The 17,619-nt window shown below is 46.2% G+C and overlaps 1 long non-coding RNA gene and 1 pseudogene across 2 annotated transcripts; one reads left to right on the top strand and one right to left on the bottom strand.

Moving 5' to 3' along the window:
• Positions 1-765: 765 nt before the first annotated feature.
• LOC144405515 (uncharacterized) lies at positions 766-2,947 on the top strand. The gene is made up of 3 exons (XR_013467155.1): positions 766-1,354; positions 2,628-2,659; positions 2,798-2,947. It is a non-coding gene; the product is annotated as an uncharacterized LOC144405515 (long non-coding RNA).
• An 868-nt stretch (positions 2,948-3,815) lies between these two features.
• On the bottom strand, positions 3,816-13,337 carry LOC144383018 (ATP-dependent DNA helicase Q4-like; annotated as a pseudogene). The gene is made up of 27 exons (XR_013467154.1): positions 13,223-13,337; positions 12,967-13,000; positions 12,751-12,866; positions 12,372-12,641; positions 11,097-12,180; positions 10,932-11,014; positions 10,754-10,853; positions 10,374-10,539; positions 9,996-10,106; positions 9,532-9,699; positions 9,340-9,432; positions 9,110-9,246; positions 8,812-8,895; positions 8,307-8,495; positions 7,903-8,085; positions 7,557-7,758; positions 7,230-7,423; positions 6,945-7,028; positions 6,420-6,566; positions 6,191-6,310; positions 5,816-6,086; positions 5,590-5,719; positions 5,327-5,486; positions 4,920-5,097; positions 4,668-4,821; positions 4,469-4,577; positions 3,816-4,153 (listed from the first exon to the last, which is right to left on the bottom strand). The product of XR_013467154.1 is annotated as an ATP-dependent DNA helicase Q4-like (transcript).
• Positions 13,338-17,619: the final 4,282 nt, after the last annotated feature.

Below are 17,619 nucleotides of genomic sequence, written 5' to 3'. Positions count from 1 at the left end.
TCTGGAGCCTTTGATTTCTCAACACCATCTTGGTTGACTGGCACCAGCTCTTTGTTCAAAGCCATTCTCTTTCTTCGTACCCGAAATATGGACGTCTGTTTCATCTTTGCAGTGAACTCCCACAACATTATGCAGGCAAATGTAACCATCATCTTGAGTTGTTCATGGGGAATGATGTGCTCTAGGTGAAAAGTATGTTTCTCATTTTCGTAAAAACTCCAGGCAGTTCTTAAAACCTCTGTAAGTATCATGTCATTCAAGTATTCTGAGCTTGTAGACTCGACGTTGTCTTCAACTTGCAGAATATCTTTGAAACTTTGAGTCAACATCTCATCTAGAAATTGACTTTCAGTGAATGGCTTCAAATTGCCAGTCCTCACTAAACAGTTGAGGCATTCTTTGGATAACGCTCTTATTATATCCATAAGCAGTTTTGTCAACATCATTTCAATGGACACATCTGAGATGCATTTCTCCAAGTTGTTCCACTGATTCTCTCTCATCCTGTATGAAAAGCACTCGATCATTGACATTATGCTCCATTTTAAGTCATCCTTTGATGTCTCTTTCCAATTAGGTTTGCACATCCATACACAGCAGGACCTGAACACATCCATGACTGCTTCCAATGCGTTGCAATGCAAAATGATCTGACCATGAAACTGGTCTCAGAGATCAAAGGAATCGACCAACGTCATGCGTGGCGTCATAGCAGCGGTTGCTAGGCGACGGCTGAACGACTGACAGCTGACGTCATGTCTGAGCGATTATCGTCGTTACTTAATAACTTCTCGGCCATGAAAAGACTGATGTGCACATCGCGATTGAAGCTTTCTCAGTAGGGCCGAGTGCGAAAAGTGGTAGTTTGCGGAGGTCGGTGGTCGGATCCTTTGTCAGATCGGCATAAGCCGATCTCAGTTGGGTATTAGCGACATGCAAATACTATGTGACGTTAAATGAGTATCTTCGTGACCGTGGGTTTGCCGTACATGTTTTTTTTCTAACTTTATTGACAATCTCGCAGATCACAGCGACTTGCAAGTACACAGTAAATTTGCCAGTGTCAAAAAGGCAGTGTCAAACTATTTTAATTCTTCCGGAGTTCTTCCAACAATGGACAGAGTAAAATTGAACCAGAAAACTTCCAGTGTTGGTGAAAATAATCGGAGTTAACAGAGGTTTTACTCTGTCAGTGTTATTGACTCTCTCAGGCCCTGATTCAACACTGATTAGAGCAAGATACCTTCCAGAGTATCACAAAAAATACTCTGGAGAGCCCCGCCCACCAACTTTCCCGGTCAAACTGAGAATGTGGATTCTGGCATCGCCATCTTCCTCGCATCGAAATACTGTGGTAAGTCTTTCTACTATAAACTATTCCCGTTGTTTTTCTTCATTCCAGTAGAATCTGTATAAGAATAAAGGGACGTATTCATTCACCACACTAGTCAATGTTGGGTACGTGTCTTCAAATACCGAATTTCAAATGGCTAACGTGATATCGGGTCAGCGGTTAGCTTAAATGTAGCAGCCAAATGTCTGACCACGCAACACCAAACTGAACAAAAACGACACGAGTTAACGTTAATGTCAGCGAGGACGAGCTGTCCTGGTGTGTTATGTGTCATGCTTGCACATTTATTTCAGTAAAATGACGACAAAAATTTGTTGAAGCAGTCATATTTATTATTTCTATTTGAGCCGGAGCAAATCGCTTTAGCGTCACGTCACAATTTGGTCGAGCATAGCGGGACATGTCGCGGACATGCGGACGGGCTCATAGGACCCGCTAGTTCACCGGCAGACGGCGGAATGCACCGAGTCGACCCAGTTAACGTGAACGCAGCCGCGGCTCCGAGAGGCTCGTTCACGTTAGCTGCTGCTGTAGCCATAGACATATAAAGAGTAGACGCTGCATTGGCTGCTGAGGCGCAAACAAATAGTTATTATTATATTATATACCAGAATATTATTACTGTTACGCCTACTATGAATATTAAAATACGCCGAATCATGTTTTCGGTGTCATGCCTACAAAATCCCGTGAACATCCGCTTTTGTATTCAGCGAGTGACGCGCTGACACTTCGTTGCGCCAGCTGGCACTGAGAGGAGCGGGTGACCGGTCCAAGTTGGCGGCCCCGCGGCTCGTCAGCACCACTAGGCAGCAGCGGTCGATGTATATTCTTTATGTCTATGGCTGTAGCTGCTGTAAGCTTAATTTATGCTTCCACGTTACGGCGGCGGCGTAACCCCGTCATTGAGCAAGTTCTCCGTTGCTCTGCAGTTCCCCCCCATGCCGCTAGGCGGGTGTGGCTGTGTGTTTCTGCGGGTGCCGAATCCTTGGTGAGCCGAAGCTCATATTGAAGCGCAGGCTACGGAGAAGACGTGAATTTACAACACTGGTTCACCCACTGAGGGACCTGGATGAGCAAGTGCACTTTCGATACTTTCAAATGTCAGCAACTGCCGCAAATTACGTTCTGAGCGGACCAATCACAGCACTTGCGGTCCACGTCAACTCGACTCGCAGTTAGATTTTTTCGGAGGTGCGCGTCAGGCTACGGCGGAGGGGTCTACGTAGTTACGTAGTTACTTAATATGTATATTTTCCTTTTTTTCTTTCAGATTGTTCTTTAATGTACTGTGGTGCTCTGGTGGTAAGTAATACGTTGATGTACTTGACCGAAAATGTAGTTGTGTTTGTGATTTTTAAAGCTGAAATAGGGTATTTTCAGGTTGTCAGCTTGTATGGGGTTGTAGATCATAATGTTGATTTCAGTTTGCTGTCTTTGCAGATACCATCATGTTGATCAAAACATTCCTGTCATCCAGCACCAACCAAGATCTTTGCCACTGTGATAAGATGTGAGCTTTACATGTTTTAGGTTTGCTTTTGATGCCAATATTTCATGTTTACTTGGAATAAATATGTATTACAGTATGGATACAATTGTCTGTGTGTTTTTCCCCCTGCACAGATATGCAACACTGGTAGGAGTTGGTTAAAAATCAACACTCTTTGGAGTGATTTCATAATCAACATAGTGTAAAGTAGGTTTAACACTGGAAAGGTTATTTCTTTTATAACTCTTTAGTGTTACATGTGAATAACACTATGGGTGTTACTCCTTACATAGTGTAAAACTTGATTGACACTTCTTAGAGTTAATATTATTACACTACACTGCACCTAGTGTAAAATTTTAACTCTTACCAGAGTAAAATTGACTCTGGAAATTTAACTCTGTGTTCAGTGTACATTTAACACTCTGTAGATAGGGACCATATGTTCACTGAGGTAGTGTTAAAATTGACTCTTTAAGTGTTGTATTAACACTGGCGATTTTACTGTGTAGCGCAGCGTCTTAAAGAAAGTGATGTGCGTCTTAATGCGCGGCTTCACAAAGGGATTCTGTATTTATTGAGTCTGAAACGAGTCATTTGACCAATGTTTTGATAACTGACCCGCAGACTGACTACTACCCCCCCAAATCAAAAGGCACCTTCCTATGATATTATAGGAACATGGCAAAAACAGCTGAGACATGCAGACACGCGGAGAGGACGGAAAAGCATATATTTTGCGCAGATATCTTCATTTAATTAATTACTTTAATTATTATTACAACTTCAATTAATTAGTTTACAGTTCTATTTTTACTTCCTCCTATGAGTTCCTTTCTGGGTCAAGACCTCTGAGGTTTGAGCTCATGCACCAATAAAACAAGATAAGAGCTTTTCATCTAAGCAATACAGGAGATATTTCTATATAAATTACTACATAAATAAATAATAAATGTAAAAAGGCCAAGCTAAAAAACAGAATAACATTTTATTTAATTACAGTCTTTAAAGAAAAACAAATGTATATTATTAGTATCAAAACCTAACATTGTACAAAACATAGATTGAACATGATTTAATAAAATTGTTAACCTATTAAATCCATCAAGACCAGACTGAAGAGTACAAGTGAGGGAGTGAGTGAATGAGGCAGGAGTGCAGACATGTGGATCTGCATCCCGTCGCTCACTTGAAGCGAATGATCTCCTCAGTGGACAGTCGGATGAGCTGGTTGAAGTCGAACTGGATGTACTTCCTCCAGTAGCGTCGGTCCCTGCCGTAGGTTTGAGCTGGGTAACAAGGACTGGCTGAAACAGAGATGGTGCATCGACCTACTTGAAACACACACGTGGATCCACACAGGACAACCTGCTGCTGGTTTAACAGAAATCATCTTACTGCTACAATTTATAAGATATTCGGCTCCGTCAATCACATTGCCACGCTCACAATTTATTCATTGATCCTCTACCTCCCTCTAGAGGGCTTGAGGTGCAGAGCTGTTATAGAGCAAAGCGTCTCTTTGAGCTCATCGAAATGATGCAGTCTGCAGTTGCCTGTGAGCCAGAGTTAAGCCTGTTTCGCCCTTACGCATACGTACTGTGAGCGCCGTGTGCCCTCACCTATGCCGTGCAAGATCCTAGCGACAGCTCTCCCAGAAAACTTCTCATCACTTCGGTAGGAGAGAAAACTCCTGATGTCCGCTCTGATCTGGTTCTCCCAGTCCGTCAACTGAAGAAACACGCAAACGCACAAGTAAACTACGTCATTGAGGACAGAATTTAAACTGTTGACTCCGGATAGCCACCGAGTGCGTTTGACCTTGTATTTGTCGAGCTCCTCGATGTCCACTGCTGCGAGCGCGACACCTTGGTCTCGCCTCTTGTCGAAGTACTCCGAGAGAAGGCCCTTCAGCTGGCGACTGCGACTCTCATCCAGATCTTCAAGACAGGACTCTGCACTTTTGAAGGCGACGCTGCAACACGACGCACACGCAAAAGTTACACATGGACACCAGGCAATGAAGCGATTGAGAAATTGCATTTAACGATGCATTAAACCGACGCTGTGTACCTCCTGAAGGCCTTGAAGCAGGCAGTCAGCTGGTAAAGCTGCGTTCTCTCTTGGTTCAGCACTCGATTATGGAGGAATTGACAGACTCTGTCCATCTCCTTGTCGCTGAGGTCGCCAAAGGACCGGAAGTAGAACGATAGGGAGGACATTTCAACGTGGACTCCGCTGCGTCCGCCAACTGAACCAGAAACGTTAATGATTCTCCGGTAAGTGGCTCTATTTGGCTTAATTTATACAGTACAGAACATGCAGGAACGTGGTCCAAGAGGACAGCTTGAACACAACCAGTCCAACTGCACCAGTATGATTAACCACAGTGGGACATTTCATTCAAACTATGGCCCTGATTTTCCTGCTGTGTTTCTATTTGTGCGAATATTTCCTGTTGTTTTAGTGCATTCACATACCACTGCTCAACTGCAGCTGTCTGACTCCTCTCTTCACCAGAGGAAGCTGCCACCCATAGTGTCCGCCACCTCGACCACATCGAACTCCAGCTGATCCAGGGTCTCCACCCGCTCGCCTGCCATCCGCTTTCTGGCCAACACCACGGCAATCGGGTGGCAACTGGTGAACCGGTTGAACAGCGCATGTCATGTAAACTGCGCATTTATGCGTCTTTTCAGGGGCCTGTGGAAGAGCATCCTGCCCAAAAACAGAGTTGTCCTACATTTTTGTGATTTTCTGGAGCTGTCTCGGTCCACCGTAGCAGCTGACATTACACACAGAAAGCGTCGGGTGGAGAAGTTCGACAAAGCGCTGGGGATGCAGCTCCAGGTAGCAGAGCAGCGTTTCTACACCTAAAACGAATGTGTTGAATGAGTCCGTAGGTCAACACCACTCGTTTTGCGCTTTTTGTTAATGGTGCGTGCCCTTCTGTGGCCTCCCCCACTCACCTTCCTCTGTGATGTCCAGAGCCTCCACGGTTTCCTGAATGGGAATCGCTCTCTCGTGCGTGTGACACACCCGCTCTCTGGGCCAATCGCTGCTTTCCTCTTCCTGGTCCCTTCGCCAACCGGCAGCTTCTTCCGCCTCCACGTCCGTGCGCCGCGTGGAACCGGCAGCTTTTTGTTCAGCGGTCTGTTCTTTCTTCTTCTCCCCTTGGTCACCTCCATCCTCTCGCCGGCCCTCGGGGGACGTTCCCGCTGCATCGGTGTGCGACGACTCCTTGCAGTTAAAACAACGTACGTTATTTGGGTTTGTTTAAAAAAAAAAAAAAAAATCAGTTTACTGCATTTCAATGGTCTTTTGTTGGGTGAAAGAAGAAGGACCTGCGCGGTAGAGAGTGCCGGAGTGTCTGTGTGTACTGTGTGCTGCTGAGTGTGAGCATACAGGCTGCTCTCCTGATCACACGCGTCCATCATCTCCATCAGCTCTGAATCTTCGATGTCCTTCACACAAGGACAGTTTAGTTTTATTGTTTTACTGCCACAACGTATTGAACAATATTTAAACCAAACACACACACACACACACACACACACACAGAGGGGAAGTTACCTTTTCTAGTTCAAGTTGTTCTTGCTGTTTCTTGTGTATCTGTTTACATTTACACGGAGGGAAAACTTTCTGGACCAGTTTCTTAACTGTGTAGTAGTCCACTGTGTCCGCATAGATGTGGCGCCGGAGCTCATGGAGGTCCCCACCCTACGGACACACAAAGCGTTTATACCCAAAATATGCTGAGCCTTGCGGGTGACGGCCCTAAAGAAGACCACCGAGCCACGACGGGAGAGAATTCAGTTGAATTATAGATGAATACATTTGTCTCATTTTATACTGTTATGTGTGACAAATTATACTGTTTGTATGAGGAAGACAGAAAGGATGCGGCACAGAAAAGAAGATCATAGCCTTTGTGAAATATAGCTGACATAATATAACTAATACCTACGGAAAAAGTTCAAAACAAGGTATTAGTGTTTAGTGTTACACAATGCATGCTTTACATGACGAAACAAATTGGAGTTTTTATTACAGTGAATGGGTTGACTACAAATAGTCAGATAATTCAATTAGTCTCACCTCAGGGTCCAGGAACAGGTGACAGTGTGCTGGATCTCCGTCTCTTCCCGCCCTCCCGATCTCCTGGACATAGCTCTCAAAACTCTGAAAGAGTCAAACAGTTACCACCACTAAAGGAAACAACCTATTGTTTCAAGTTTATTAAATGGACATTTTAACATCTACCAGAGCAGAAAAACTAGGCAAACTCCATCTGTGTTTTATGTTTTCTCTTGTTAACAAACCTGCCGCCGTTACACGTCAAATCTCCGTTGCGATGACAACGTTTCTCTTTGCTCTACCCACCTTAGGCATGTTGTAGAGGATGATGCCGCGGACGTCAGATTTATCGAGGCCCATGCCAAACGCCACGGTGGCCACCACGAGCCGTAGCTCCCCGCACATGAAGTTGTTCTGGACGCGACGGCGCTCCGACGCCGACAAGCCGGCGTGGTACGACTCCGCCTGCCACTTCAGCGGCTTACGGATCTTCTTCCTCGCTAGACGCAGAAACGCGGTGCAGCAAGACAGGGACGTTGAGTCAAAGTGCGGGAGGTTACAAACGATCGGGTCAAGTAAATGCTTTCAGACGGACGGTAAAGGCGTCAAAGACACGAATCATTGGGCCTTTACCCAGATCTTTCTTCCTCTGTCCTAAGGGGTTGTGTAGCGTCTGACCGCCGCTGTTGGTTTCTTTGTTTTCTTTCACCAGCACTCCGTTCAGGCAGGTCCGCAGCAGCGCCGCCACACGGGTCGTCTCCTGTCTTCTGGTGCAGTAGACGATGACGGAGTCCAGGCAACCAAAACGATCGCCCTTCAACAAAGACACCAGAGCCTACAAAGACGAGCATGGGGGGAGGAGAAAGGTCAGGAAGGTAGTGATTGTACGCTACACATTTACAGAGGTCAAAGTTTATTCCAACCCAGTGCGACTTTCATGTGCCTCCTGTCGCGCGGGGACACATGCCACTCATCACACCTGATCTTTTTCTCTGTCCATGGACACGGACAGCTGCAGGTTGGGAGGCACAGCTGCGGATCGCACCGCAATGCCGTCTTGATCGGTGATGTCCAGGTGTCGTGCGATGTCCATAGCGGTGGACAGTGTGGCCGTGGCCGTGAGTCCCAGCAAGCACTGCACTCCCAACCGCTCCCTCAGGACCTACGAACACAAAGACAAGGTGCAGCTTTTAGGACAGTTTGCATCATCTGGTAAGGAAGCAGATGGATGAAAACCCCACAGGCACCTCAGAATAACCTCAGTTATAAAGACATATTTTTCTTAATATCTAGTGTTCTAACCTTGAAAAGCCCCTCTGAGATTTATAAACACCACAATACTCTTTTTTTTTTTTACACTAAAGACTTAAGCCATTAACCCACCTTACAGAGTCTGAGGTAGCACGGTCTGATGTTGTGAGACCACTCAGAGACACAATGAGCTTCGTCTATACAGGCGAAGGACACAGGAGGGAGCTCCTGAGCCGAGGGCAGACAGCCTGAACCTGAACCGCCTCCACCAACCAGGGCCTCTGGAGAGAGGAGCAACACACACACCTGGCCTGACTTCACCTGCAGAAACAAAGGAAGGACACATTATAGGCAGAAAATACTACCAAACACATTAATAACACATGGCAGTTTACGATTTCTCTGTGCATTGCTGTACTATTGAAATGCTGCTGGATAAATTACAGAAAATAAATACTATTTTTAGGGCTCTTTTTACATTAAATCTCTAAACAGACGTTCAGATGGCTTTTGATTCTAGATTTGAAATTGAGAAATAACTTTTCACTCTTTGAGACACGCAGGAAGATGTTGGAGTTCAACACCTACAAATGTCCATATTCCGCCGACTCTGAAGTCTCGCTGCTTTGTCTGTTACCTTTTCTATGGCAGCTTCTCTCTGTTTCATCGTCATGTTGGAGTGGATGCAGGCCGCCTTCAGATTGTCTGGAAGGCCAGACAACTACACACACACACACACACACACACACACACACACACACACACACACACACACACACACACACACACACACACACACACACACACACACACACACACACAGGACACACACAGGACACATTAGTTGACAGCATCACTGCTCAAAATGAGAGAGAATCCTCTCAGTTTGTGTGAAGTCTTTTCGTTTGTGCGACAGAGAGAAGGTGACCGACTACCTGGTCGTCCATGAGGGAGACCAGAGGTGAAATGACCAAAGCGATGCTTTTCGATCTCTTAGCGAACAGGAAGGCTGGGAGCTGATAGCACAACGATTTACCCATCCCCGTTGACAACACTACGAGGGTAGAGAGACCTGCAGGAACAAGAGAGCGAGAGAGACAAACATGAACAGAGGTTATAGGGGTACAGATGTGTCTGTTTGTATACGAGAGAGAGCAGTGAATACCTGACAGGATCCTCATGATGGCTTCCTCCTGTCCCGGTCTGAAGGACTGATAGCCAATTTCTGTCAGAGCTGCGTAAACCTCAGCGGGGGTTTCTAAAACAAATTCAAGGAAAACCTTCATCTTTGAGCAAATGTACAGTTTGGCCCATTTGCACCCTGCTCTTCACCGTAAGCATGAAAAAGAGGCGTTACCCTGGACTTTGCCATCGTCTGTGAGAGGATAAAGCGGTTCCATCGGTGGCGGAGGGGCGGGGCGCTCGTAGTCGGGACGGATGACATTCAGCAACACCTCGTCTTTGTGCTCACTGTCCACCTCCGTTTCTTTGTGCGGCTGCTCCTCTGTGATACTGGGAGACGCCGCTGGAATACACGGAAAAAACATACTCATAAACATCTGTGATACGGCAACAAATACTATATTCAATTATTATCTTGTTCGGTCGAAATTGTGCGCTGTTGTATAGCTTACTATAGCCAAATGTTGACGTAAACCTAACAAATTGCTGAATTTTGAGTGGTTGATTTATGTTGCATTAAATATTCTTGGACATTTGTAACAACATATGATGTTGTTTATCGAACAAGACAAACCTTCATCTCAAGGAGTTGGGATCAGAAAGCAGAATGCTCAGTAACATTAAGTTCAACGGGCGCACCGTGTGGCCGAGGTTGTAGCGTGCCGGTTGCCCTGGCAACCTCTTCCAGTGTGGGCAGTTCAAACGGCTCCTCCTCGGCAGGCTGGTCCTCGGCAACAGGAGTGGGAGGGGCTGCGAAACAGATGTGATCAACACATGCCATCCAGAGGTGATATTATGCTGCCCTCAGCATGGCGTGTTCCTGGCGTGTTCAGCTTGCTGTGTGCATTTAGTGGTCTGATCACGTTTTCAATATGCTCTAGTTGACGAAATGAATAATAGGTTAATGAACAAAAAACCTGTTTCAGGGAACCCGATGTCTAACTGCAGCTGCTTTGAGTTTTTATTTTGTCTGCCAAACCAGCAGAACTAAAAGAGTCTGTGTTTCCTTTGTGTTACCTGGTCCCTTGCAGTCCATAGACCAGTGTCCGGTCCCTCCACACTTGAAACAGGTGTCTCCCTGTCGACTGATCCCCCCTCTGAATCCACCCCTCCGTCCTCTGCCAAAAAAACCTCCGCCTCCACCAAAGGGTTCGCCTTTCAGCTGGAACTTCTGCATGTACATCTGAAATACACAGAAACTATTTATGACAACACATTTGTGTGACACCTCAGAGAAACTGCTGCTTTAGATTTCCTTGACGAATCTCAAATTCTTCAAAAAGGACATTGTGTTAAGGCTTAAACAAAGCTGATTTAAGACAAGGAAATACACAACGCAATGGCATTCATGACCTTTCTAATCATTACGGATCCATCCGAGACACATCAAAACGTACCTGCTTCCGTAGACCTGCACCTCTGACGGCGTATCCTTTGACGTGAGACTTCTTCTTCAGATTGATCTTCACAAAGTTACCCTCTAAGCCTTTCTTGCCGCTGTACAAAAGAAAGGATTGTTTGTACACAGAATACAAATCAAAGATGCTTTCCAGCGGGACGGGTTCTGGCCCTCACCTGGCTTTGACCGGCGGAGTGCGATACGTTCTCCTGGCTGCATATTCCTCCTCTATCTCTCCTAACAAGTTCTCGTGAGGAACCTTGAGAGGAGTAAGAACGTGTTTAACTCACCTCGCACAGCATTCACACTGTGTAAAGATGAATACAAACTAACTAACCAACCTTTTTTGGTTCTTTGGTTTCTTTCTTTTCCTCTTCCTCCTCATCTTCGTCTCCCTTTTTCTTGGCTCTCCTTTTCTTCCTGCCTGCATGAACTGGCCTTGGGTTTATATTGGAGCTCTCCTCTGTCTTTTTGACATTTCTACGCCTCTTCTTCACTCCTCCCTCCTCTGCCGTGTCTCCCTCCTCTTTCTCCCCCTCTCTCTGCCTTTTTCTTCGCTTCTTTTTGGTATCTTTGGATCTGTTACTGGTTTTATTGTCGTCTTCTGCCGTTAAAGGGGGCGTCAATTCTTTCTCCATATATTCACCTCCCTTCCTTTTTGCCTTTTCTTCCCCTCCTCCTTCTCCTCGTTTTTTTCCAGTGCTTTGATGAGAAGATGTCGCCGCACAGACTGTTTCTTCACTTGTGATGCCCTTAAACGCTTTGTCACTTTCCAAGTCTTTTACCGCTCTTCTTATTACCTCTGCATCCTTTTCTTGTCCCTCCACTTTGTCATCCGTTTGTATTTTTCCATCAGTTTCTCTTCCACCTTCTCACTCACCTCCGTTCTCTTGCTCGACCTCCTGGTTTCCTGCTCCGGGCTTCACCTCAGCTCCCATCTCTCCAAACACCTGACACCTCTCCAGCCACTTCCTGTCAACAAAACTCAGTCTGCTGGCGGGAGAGGACTTTTCTCCCAGGCCACTTACTCCAATTCCTCTTCTGCAACCTCCAAGAACCTGGGCGCTTCCTCTCAAGCTCATCAAAGTTCCAACAGCCGTCTCGCCAACGCCCTTATGTGGCGTTCCTGAAGTTTCATCGGCTCGTCTTGAACTTCCTGCACCGGGTGAAGAAGATACCGACGACAACAAGGCAGAAGGTCTGGCCGGAGAGGGAGCTGGACAAGGGACATTTGGATTTTGGGAACCAATAACTTTACTAGTACTACTTTCAATACTTATATTATTTGTCGTACCACAACCGCTGGCAGCACCTGCAAGTTCTTCACTGGAATCTCTAAGAGGTTCAAATGGTTGAAATGACTCTTCAGGCTCCACTTTCTGGGGCGTCTTGGAAACCAGGGACCGCAGGCCACTGGTCAATCTTCTGTAAACATAAACAGAAAACATTTTTCGGTCATTCTATTCTATTCTTAGATGTCCCCAGGGACTAGGGAATGTATTTAATAAACTAAACAATGCTATCTTAATAAAATGGGGTTACATTTCTATCTGCAAATAATGCATGGACGACAGGCAGCTAAGCTTCTTGCCTAATACCTTCTTGCATTTCATTACCTCGGTGTCAGAGGGCTGGATTTGGGGTTACAGGAAGCGATCTGTCCAGCTGCAGCAACAGAGCTGTTTGACTGTCCACGTTGTCCGTCTTTCACAGAGTTTAGAGGCAGCCGACCGGGACGGACAGGTTTCTTCAGTGAGAGAGGTCTCTCCTGCAATATCAAAATGAAACAAAGAGATTATCGAGATTATCTCTGTCTTCAGGTGTCAATCGGGGAGAAGATGTAGAAGTGAACCGCGGTTCAGATGGGAACCCCAACAGTCGGCCTCCTACGTGGAACAACAACAAGCCGATAGTGACGGACACATAAAACGAATTCGCCTTACTTCGTCTATGTTTGTTTATTTTTTACAATAAACACCTGGAGTCACAAACTACCTTCTGGACAGTTTTGATCCCAGCTGTAGATGTGCTCTGCTCCGCTCGACCGCTGGCTCCGTCAGTGCTGCCGTTTTCTTTGGCTTCTTTCAAACCGCGGTATTCTTTATACAGCTCTGCAATTGAGACACACCGAGCATCGTGCGTTATACTTATACTCTATTCTAGAGACGGACTTCTCTAGGGTTGGTGTTGAAAATGATTAATTCTACTCACTTCTTGTCTCCTCTGGAGCTTGGTCAATGTCCTCCTGTAAATGAAAGTCACATGTTATTGAACAAGAGGAAACTAACTAACAACAACGGTCTCTGTAGCAGTATGTGGCATGTCTTGTGGAACAGAACAACAACAAAACCCAAATAATAAAGAATAAAAAAAAGACAAGCCATTTATACAAAATGCGTCATCATTCTATAGACACGGACTGACATTACCTTGCTCTGATTCTCGTCTAACGTTTAGTTTAAATTACCTTGTTTGGTTTCCTCTGGTGGTCTTTAACAAACCTCTGCTCCCAGCTTTTCAGCTGAAGCTTCACCTCGTTGTATCGATCCATGGTTAACAGGGTCAATGACTCAAGGTGAATCTGTCACATTTAAATAACATTAATGTTAACTTGAATTAACTAGTTTACATCTTTAGTATAGACATATAGAGAAGACATATCAAGCGAAAGCTTAATCAAGTTATTGCAACACGATAGTTGCCTGACCTTAACAATGAAACATTAGTTTAGTTTCGCTACTGAATTAGTCCGTAACCATCATGATAGAAACATCCACCGAAGTGCTTTCTTCTGCAGCGTGTGTTGTTTACGATTTTTCCCGCGCCGGAAGGTGACAGTTTGTTGCCAGGTTACTTCTTGTATCCCCCATTCTCATAAGCAATAGGTTTCCGTTTTTACATGGGACTTAATTAAGGCGAAGAACTGTATTGTCGAGGAAAACATTAAGACAACCAACGCTTTTGATACACTAGTCTGTATTATAGTTGTGAATCGCCAGAATTTCCAATACATCCCTTTAAGTCTGGTTTATGCAGAAGGGTGGAGCTTGAGCTGATCAGGCTCCACTTGCTTCCGGATCCACTGCGCGCCTGTTCTTAAAGGGACAGGGACGAGATACTTACTGCAAACAGCCACACTTTCAACATTGCACATTATGCCCCAATGAGTGAATTTAACAAAGCATACATTGTTTAAGTCTTCATCTTATAACTAGTACACCTTCATTACAACAACCCATCATTAAAGATCCCCGCCTATCACACTTCATCATAGATCTAAGACAGTTCATGTGGTTCAATTCTCAAGACATTTGCCTCAGTCGGCTGCCTTGCATTAAGTTGTTCATTTATTACTTGACAGGAGAAAAAACTCCCAAAAAACCCTCTTTGGGGATAAAATTGGGAGAAATCCATAAAGGACTGCAATTGGCATCCGTCCCCAGGTTTTAACATCACATTGTGACAGAATGTTAATGTGTACAGTGTTTATACGATTTAAATGACTATGAATTGTGTTTGATTCAAATTGTATTCACTTCATCTAACATATTAATGTAATAACTAATATCTAACATCACACAAACTATAATTCTATCACTAAACATTATTACACGTACTATAATTTCCTGACTAGGGGTGCACTTCTGGCTTAAATCCCTAACAATTGTCTCTGACTATCCAGCTTTCTTGTGAGCTTCCATTGCAATGTGCATGACGGCCTTAGAGTGGAGAACTTAGTTGACCAAAAAGAGAATCTTGTTTAGTTCCATTTTCTTCTGTTTCAAACCACCAATGCACTTCTTTAAGCATTACAAAGCTCAGTAATCACATTTATCTAATCTCTATAGGCACCACTGGGTAATCGTGAATATCCCCATGCACACACTTAATACTCACCCGTGATGCCTCCACCAATTCCCCGGGTCGAACCAGCCTCTGGTGAATCATAGACTGCGTGCAGCTCGAATCCACCATCGCCTGATGTGTACGCCCCTGAATCCTTACTGGAACGCAGTGTGCCACTCCTGGACCGGGGGAGGATGTTGGAGTTCCCGGCAACCCGCACCGTCTGGCCCACCTCCATCAGTGGGCACTACCCGCTGGTAGTGTGCGGGCTGCCCGCACCTCCAACACTCCTGCCCTGACGGTTGAGGAGCCCTTTGTAGTTCGGGGAGAGTGCCGGCCAGGCCTGAGGGATTGGTAACCCGTGACCCGCCACGACTGGCTGCTGGGACCTCCTTCGCGGCGTGTGGACTGGCTGTGCTGACGCGGTCGGCCAACCGCCCTCTCCCTGCCCGCCAGGATCAAGGTGGTCCTCAGCAAGGGTGACGGCGGCCTCCAGCGTTGCCGGCCGGTGGTACCGAACCCAGGCAGAGGTCCGAGGTGGCTGACCTTACAGGACCTGCTCCTGAAACAGCCTCCTGTGCTCCTCGGGGGAGAGCCCTAGCCGGTCCATGGTGGCCCTCTTTACGTCGGTATAAACATGCCTGGTCCCGGGTGGCAGACCCAGGGCGGCTGTCTGCGCCTCCCCGGTCAGGAGCAGCAACAGGTGGATCGTCTGCCGGCCATGCACACGCCTCCGCCATCGCCTCAAACATCCTGAGGTATGATTGCACCTCGTCCACTAGGGTCATCTTGTGCATCTGTCAGCGGGCGAGGTTTTTTTTAAAAAGTGTGTGTTGCCAACGCCATGTAGGCAAGGGCTAAGAGCCCAAGGAAATCAAAATAAATAATTAAAAACAAGGTTTGTTCGTTTGGGGGAGAGCAGTGGAACAATGACCCAAGAGGAGACAAGGGCAGAAATATTAATTTAACATTATTTATTTTAATACAATGATTAAAATATATAACAAAGCTAAAATAGTCCGTCCAAATTGATCACCACAGCAGAAGTCCTGCGCGTAATTAGTCCACCGGTACAGACGTCTTTGACTTCCAGCTGCCCTCTGCTGCGTCTGCTTCTGCTGGTGCTGCGTCTGCTTCTGCCTCTGCTCCTGCTGCTTGCATTCGCTCAAAACTGCAGTGTGTTCCTTTTCCCCTGCTCCTTCTCCTTCCTCCACAGTCCACAGCAAAGGAGCAGGAGAACATGGAGAGAATAGCCAATGGGACTGGGGAGAACATCTCTACAGCATAAGGAAAAAGTTCAACAAAATAAAATGACTCTTGTCATCCACAACCATTAATAGAGGTTTGAGCATCTCAAATATCAACTATTTCAAAACTAATGGCACATGAAACACTATCAGCATTCTAATAAACAATTGGATAACAGGTGATCTAATATCAAGCACATTGGAGGTGTTTTGAGTCCTTCAATCATATAGACCTCTGTACCTGTTTTCATGGCCTTCCGCCCTGCCACGTAGTGTGGGTGATGGGCTGTGACATTTTCCTCAGACAAGCTGTCGCAGTTTCATTAATAAATAATTCAATCAAGAGACTCATTTAATAGAATAAGACTTGAATAGAAGATTAAATATGAATTGTGCAATGTCTTTGGGTGGAGGAGGGTCGCATAAGCTACACACTGAACGGTCAGTTCAGCTGATGGTCCCACCGACTGTCTCACACACTGTTCTTAGTGCTCATTTAGGGAATCACTGTCTTGGGTGCAAGACACAGGTCTGATAAGGATGAGCGCTAGAGACACACACCAAGCACTATTCAACGCTCACGCTTTGTTATGTTCACATTAATGTTAGACCACACATTGTATGTGATTGGATCTTGTATTGCAGCGGGAGGACCTGCTCTTCCTCCACGCCAGTTTAGGACCAATAGGAATCTTTTCTTTTATATCTTAGAAGTATAAAACGTAATGTTCTGCGGGCCGACAGAACTGCTCTGGGAATTAGCTCAAATGAGCAGTAGGGCCGAGATCCTCCTTGTGGCAGTGGCAAGTGGGTGGCAACTTTGTGGCAGGCAGCGGCAATCGCCAGTAAATCAGTTGGCGTCACAACGGCACGCTGGGTGGGAGGAGCCAATTTTTCCCAGAAACAACTGTTATTTGTACGACAGGTCAGCTGCTGTAAATATTTTATTTAATTTTATTTTATTTGAGACACGTGAGCCCCCGTCTTCTTATTACAGAGGCTAATTTTAGGTTTGGACCGGCGGGTTCCGTGTAGGGGGTGGGGCTCTCAAGTTTGATGCCACCCACTTGCCACTGCCACAAAGAGGATCTCGCTGTCACTCCTCTTAACTTCAAGCTCCTCGATGAAAAGTGGTTGATGAGGTCTCCTCTCCTTCCTCATGTCCACTATCAGCTCCTTGGTCTTGTCAGTGTTGAGGGTGAGGTTGTACTCCTCGCACCATGACACCAAACTGGCCACCTCCCTCCGGTAGGCCTCTTCATTCCCCCCAGTGATGCGTCCTATCACTGCGGTGACATCAGCAAACTTCAGGACGATGTTATCCTTGTGGGAGGCGACACAGTCGTGGGTGAACAGGGTGTAGAGGACGGGGCTGAGGACACAACCCTGTGGGGTGCCGATGCTTTCTAGATATTATGGCAATCCATAAATTGGTGATGGGAGAGCCTGTGATGAGGGGGGGAAGTGAGCGCAGCAGGAGAGCTGCAGCAGAAAGTCCCGGAAAGACTTTCGAGTTGTTTTACGAGTGCCTTAAAAGTGTCCTCCTAGTGTTTCACCATTGTTTTACCGGTGTTTTGTTGTTCAATTATATTGAGGTGTGGCTACGGCCGCGGACGCTGGGGAAGGGGTGTACCGGCGGAGTACCGCGGACGCTACGGCCGGTGAACGCGTGGATGCGGGGTGGGGGGGGGGGGGGGGGGGGGGCGCTATGGCCGACACGGACGGGAGTCCGATTCCTTGCCGTGAGGAATTGTATGTGTGGCGGGAGTGC

Source organism: Gasterosteus aculeatus, chromosome 3, assembly GCF_964276395.1.
Source record: "Gasterosteus aculeatus chromosome 3, fGasAcu3.hap1.1, whole genome shotgun sequence".
NCBI lineage: Eukaryota > Metazoa > Chordata > Actinopteri > Perciformes > Gasterosteidae > Gasterosteus > Gasterosteus aculeatus.
The sequence above is the reverse complement of the archived record's forward strand: the minus strand, read 5'-3'. Positions and strand labels throughout refer to the sequence as shown.